The sequence below is a fragment of the Alligator sinensis genome, unplaced genomic scaffold, assembly GCF_000455745.1.
Source record: "Alligator sinensis unplaced genomic scaffold, ASM45574v1 scaffold116_1, whole genome shotgun sequence".
Classification (NCBI taxonomy): domain Eukaryota; kingdom Metazoa; phylum Chordata; order Crocodylia; family Alligatoridae; genus Alligator; species Alligator sinensis.
Window position 1 is genome coordinate 939,047 of NW_005841908.1, and position 6,686 is coordinate 945,732.

Below are 6,686 nucleotides of genomic sequence, written 5' to 3' on the forward strand. Positions count from 1 at the left end.
GCAGGGGCTACCATCCCTGCAGCTTAACCCTGCTGTGCCTTAACACACACAGTCTCACTCATGTCACGAGTTTTACTTGTCCCCAGCTTGAGGTGAAGTTTCCCCCAAACCCCTGCACCTATCTCCATGAAACCTGGCAGGCTTTGTGGCTTCCACAGGAGCTAGCATGCCTGCAGTATTGACCCTGCTGTGGCTTAACATGTACATGACATGAGTTTTGCTTTCAAGAATTAGAGGTGCACTTTCCCCAAACCCTCTGCACCTATCTCCTTGAACTTGGCAAGCTTCATGCCCTCAGAAAGGGCTACCATTCCTGCAAGTTTCATCCAAATCAGGCTAGACATGACAAAGTTATAGGCTGTTTTGACCTTCCCCATCATATCCTATGGGCAAAACACTGAAACAGGGTTAAAATGGCGAAACTGTTTCGACAGAATGGAACAGCATGGAACAGCTGTTTCGAATCGAAACAAAATTCGAAATGGAACGCTGTTCTGTCGAAACGCTGCTTGAAATGGAACGGTGCTGTTTCACACAGCCCTACTACTGGGCAGTAAAGTATCTCATGTAGACACACCCACTTATGTTAATGTTAAAGTAATTTAGCAGCCTGAGTCCTAAAAAAGGCTACTGCCCATGTATAGCTGAGTCATTTGGCTCAAGTAAAGATTGAAGCTCAGACATATCTCTGGAGACACAGCAAGATACCTTAGGTATTCTGCCACAGCAGCTTTATATGCTACTGTTGCAAAAAATAAATAAAATCACATATCAGTAAAAACCACAAACCGATGCACTCAGTTTCCTCCTCCAGCTCTTGGAAACATCTGTTTAATATGGAGGAACTGGGCAATAGGTGAATTATTGTATAGTCAGTTTACTTAGCTAATTTGGATCCCCTTAAACACAAACCCACATAAATTTTTGTTATTTGAAGTTCCTATTGTGAATACTGTTATTATAGGAAGTATTTACTCTTCTGAAAATGTTATCATTAGAGCCAGTCAATAATTTTCTGATTTGACAAGAAAGATTACAGAGCTTATTAAGGAATGTTTTACTTATGCAGGCCTGCTACAGAGTAGCCAATGGCCTGGTAGTTAGAAGCACTTATCTGTTGTATAAAAGACACAGACTCAATCACCTCTTCTGCCTACCACAGATCATGGTCTTGAACTTTGGCTTCCCAAATCCAGATAAGATTCCTAACAACCAAGATATTTTAAAATAAGCAGTGTACCTTTTTTAATTTGACAGGTCTTGTTAACATTAAAGAGCAGAATGGAAACCAGTGGAAATCTCAGGAAGTTTTGCAGAAGTACAGCATTTTCCACCCAGTTCTAGATATCACTGCTTTGGAGGATGTTGATTATCTGAGCTATGCATGAAGACACACAGTGCACTTACATTAGTAAATATGCCTTTACACCAGTTGTAAATATGAAGCAGATTCATGACATAAAGTCTTAAATGAATGTTATTTACACCATTCTGGAGTAGCATTGCCCTTCAGAAGGTCAGATACAGCTATACACTCATATACATTTTTTACATCCTCAGTTCTAGTCAATTTTATCCTGAAGTAGCACTGTGCAATAAAAATAAGTTATTGCCAGCTTCCTTGTCACCTAGTGGTCAGACTATAATTTCTCCTACAGCTAGTGGCCACTTCTTGAGAGCCAATTCTCTGTTTGCTCTGAACACCTGTATAAATTACAGTGTGTGTAAACATGTCTTGTATTGCTGTTTATGAAACTGTTTCTTTCAGTGGAGGAATTTTCACAGTTGTGTGGAGGGGATCTCAAAAAACCCAAGTCATTCGTTGACCTGATTCATCCACATTCTGCCAGATAGATTGCTATTAGAAAAATATGCATCAAGTTCTGCAATTTACCAAGAGAAGAAGAATAATGTATACAGAAAAAGGACAATTTCTAGAGAAATTTAGAAGAACAATTCCAGTATACATTTGAAAAACAGAAACCTTGTCATGTAAAACTAAGAATTTGACCATTAAAACATGAAGGAAGTACAGAATCTTGATTCCTTTTAAGTATCTAAATGGCACTTCTCAGGCATGAAACTGCCATCTGTGGCACTTTACCACAGTTTGGAATTAATTCTACTCTTGTGCAACATGGCCACAAAAGCATCCGCATAGCCAGTGATCTCAAACAGTAGGCTCATTTCAGCCAGACAGAAACACAGCTCCATGCACAAGTACCTGAGCATAAGTCCTGAAAAGATGGGAAAGGAGAAGAGCATAGTCCACGTGTTTTTGTTCAATAGCCTGGTGTTTAGGGTACTCACTGAAGAATTAGAGAACACCAGATCTAGGTTGCACTGACCCAGAGATTTGAACCTACTTCTCTCTGACCTAGCACATTGCCTTTAACACCAAACCCTGCCCTTGAAAGTAAGCCATTGCACCTTGCCTTTACTAGTTACTGAATAAAATGGATGGAGAACAGTGCAGTTCAAAAGTTTCTGGCTAGGGAGTGCGGCTAAACCCCAAGGCTTCCTATTTTCCAGAGGAGCAGCTTGATTTGATTTGGTTTTGTTTTGATTTTTTTGTTGGTTGGTTTTCCTGGCATTATATATCTCCCTCTCTTCGCTGCCCAAGAAGACAGCTTCAAAAGACGGCTGAAAAAGAACCTGCATAATGCCCAACCTGTAGCCTGATAGTTAGAGACTGTGCATGAAACTCTAGGGTCTGTATGCCCAAACCTTCTCTGGATGCAGTGAGCTTAAAACCTTGGTTTCCCACTGGGTGAGTGATTCTCCTGTTGTGGTACCTAATGCCTGCTGGTCATGGGTTTTACTCAGCTACAATTTGAAGAGTTATGCAGGTGCTTATGCACAGAGTTGGGTACTTATCTTGCCAGAGCTCAGCAATCAAGTGAATGCTTGCCTGTCCACACTGCACATAGAATAGAATCAGAAACTGCATAGCTGCAAAAAATAGTAGTTATGCAACTAGAAAGTGCCATTTGGGTATGAAAAGTAAAATAGGATTTTGACTGAAATGTTTCTGTTTCCATAATATTTCCTTGGAAACTATCAGTGATGAGCCTAATATAAGAACTTAATATACACATTTATGGTACATTTATGGTAATATTTTCAATATACTTGTTCTTCTTTCTTGCTATTAGGAGAAAGGTGCATTAATCTTCATTTACTATCCGGCGTCAAGATCCTCTTGTTGCTGCTTTCCCTAATACCTTCCTGCAGTGGTTTCCTTTCTTCCTGGTAGAGGTGAGATAGCATGATCCTCTCAGTTCATCAGCCTAGAATTTTGCCTTCCTTCAGCACCTCAAAGACCAACATTAATACAGCCTAGACACAAAGTGTGGCATTCCATTATTCCTTGGTCACTTGCGTGGCCAGTTTTGGGCATCCTTGGAGCATTTTTGTATTTACACATCCATTCTATTCCTGAATACATAAGTATATTTATATCAAATACCATAATACATATGGATATGAAAATGACTAAGTTGAACACAGGATCACAATAACTATGAATAAAGGCTAAACACTAATAAATCTAATTTGGGTGAATATCCATGCATGCCACACAGTGAACCTGAGAGGCAATAGAGTTGTGACGTGAATCTGTGATGCATTCTCCTTCCAGACACATTTAGTGAAGGAAAGGAAAGAAAAACACTGGTCTTATCTTCTGCTATGAGAAAAGTACTAAAAACATCCTGTTGAAGTTTCAAAGCTTTTACAAGAAGACTTGTGGTTCTGATGATGTCTTGGAGGGATTCACATTATTGTATCTGGTGGATTTACTGTCTGTGAAACTTGTCAGACTGATGACACTGGCAATTTACTTTATTAATTCACCAATGTATTTCAAGAAATGCAGGAACTATATCACAAGGTAGGAAGCTGATCCATTCCATGCTCTCTGGGCATATCTACATGAGATGCTGACTGCACAGTAGCCAAATAATGCTGCACAGTAGCGCATCACAGCACCAACAGTGCTAATATGCTACTGCACAGTATTATTAGGCTACTGCACAGTAACTCCAGTTATTACACATTTATTTAAGACTTGATTATACAAGTCCTAAATAAATGTGCAGCAACCACTGTACAGTAGTGTCTCATGTAGATGTCCCCACTATAATCCTACAATGAACAACAGCCTCTGTAAGTACTTCATAGGGGCATGCCTACACGAGATGCTTTACTGTGCAGTAGACTAATCTGTTGTGCAGTAAAGTGTCACCATCTACATATGTGCACCATTTACTACACAAGAAATTAGTCTACTTAGCAGTTAGCTACTACCTGTAAATGCAGGTAGTAAACTAACTACAGAGTAGATACTGCACAGTAGCACATGTGTAGACACTAACTGGGAACAAATTTGCTCCCAATCAGCCCCAATGATGGGGGATCACAGGGGACAGGGAATTCCTCTGTTCCTTGGACTGCTCAGCTCCTGGTTTCCCCCAGGACCCAGGAGTCAAGCAGTGCCAGGATGGAGTAGCTCTCGGCCCCCATCCTGGTGTTGCTCAGCTCCTGGCTCCTGACAGAAGCCAGAAGCTAAGCAGCTCCAGGACTTGGGGGGCTCTCTGCTTCCCCACCCCACTTCTGGGGCAGCTGGCTGGCAAGGATTTCCCTGAGCAGTCCAGGGCTAGCTGGAAACTATTCTGCTTCTGGGGAAGCTCCCAGACACCCCCATCTCTCAGGGAAGCCCAGCTGGGCACAGGGCTTGTCCCAATGTGCATGGGGTGGGAAGACCTCTAAAGTGGCAGCTTTCTCCTAGTTCTATGCACATCAGGATGCCTCCCAATGTGCATGAAGCCAGGAGACAACTGCCACTGCAACCAGTGGAGCTCTCCTGGCCCCATGCACATCTGGACTGGCCCCCATGCTTCCTGCCAACCCCCAGGCTAGCACCACAGGGGAACCTGGAGCTTCCCCTGGCTGCTGCAGGAGGCCAGAGCAGGGTAAGAGCAGCTCCATACTGGGCTGCTCCCATTGGGGGCATATTTTCTCTCAAAAGGGATCATGTGTAGACATACTTCCAGAGAAGGCTTATTGCACACTATTTTACTATGCAGTATACCTTTATAGCATTAATAGCACATGCAGATGTGCCCAGGGACTACTTACAAAATAGAGGTATAGGAATCTTTCTGTTAATTGTAAGGATCTCTGTGCTGTGTTTATCACTTAGAGCAGTACTCCCGGTTGCATCCAGTTGCCTATAACCTCCTGTAAAATGTCTACCAAATAATTCCATTTTACCTAGAAGCAGCAAGAAAAGGAGTGGTACAGAGTTAGCTTCCATCTTCCCAAATGTCTTTCCCATATTTCCCAAAGAAAGAATCCTTCAGTAGGTCATTCAGTTGTTTTGTGCCAAAGAGTTAACATGAAGCAGGATTAGACAATGAAGCCAAGGTAATAACATCTTGCCTGGAAAAGTGCTGAAAAATTTCAAGTGCTTAGGCCTATTTTATAATGAAAATAACTTTTTGAACCAAAAATACATCAATAAATGAATGCAGTGGCATTTTAAAGAATAGCACTTTGTCTTTTCATAAATATTGGTGGATGCAAGGTGAAATCTACTACTATTACTATAGAAAGCCACGGTAGATTGGAACAAAAGGACTGCAGAGCATTTGTGAAGATTTCTCATTGCAGCTACATACCATCTACTCACAAAGTGACTATTTTAACCTTTATATGTTCCCACTGGGTAATTTCCTACCCCAGATGCATATTTTGTGCAGTCTTAAAGTTAATTAATTCTAAAAAAAATTCTTTTTAGGACATTGTCACTGGCACTGCAGTGCGCAATATCCCCAAAGAACAGCCAGTTTACAGAAATGGTTTGCTCAACCCATAGACGTCAGGCCTCAGGTACTTATCTATACTCCTTCTTGGAGTCTTCCAAAAACAGGATGTATATTATATTAATAGATGTGCTATTTGTGAAAAAAAAGGCAGTACAGAACATTGTATAATTGAAAATGATAAAAACAAAATACACTACCTCATCTTCTTGATTCACTTTGTGCGTTATGGGAATCAAGGAGCTCTGGGGTGGAGCAACTGTACTTGGCCCCTTATTTATGACTATTTCTTAAGGTAACACTACTGCAAAACACTGAAGTATTTGAAAACTTTTAGGGATACAAAGCCCAAAGTGCATAGGTCATTCTACTTACAGGAAACAAGGGAAATATGTATGCCGAAATGGATGCAAACATACAAGCAGATGACCAAACATTATTAACCATTTTACTGGTTTCATGGTTTTCCATTTTCTATTTCTTTCTTTTTCTTTTTTTGATGCTGCCCACCACACTTACTGCTGCCCACTCCTTTAGTATTGCTGTTGAGGTTGTTATACACCTATTTCTCCTCTATTATGCAGGCCTTCTGACACCTCCCCAACTCTCCAAACTGGGGTTGGCAAGACAGTCCAAGCCAGTCAATTGATCAGTCAAATATTGTCAATTGACTGCATAATTTTTTACCTTTCAAAGATCATAGCAATTTTACAATTTTTGTAGTTTTCTTGACAGAAATATCATTTTTAATTGCTTTTTGGCACATTTTTAATGGAAAATGTGTCCTGTTTCTGTGTACTATTTAGACCCATTGACAATTTTAAAATAATTTTTGACTGATATTTGAACAATCAATTTACC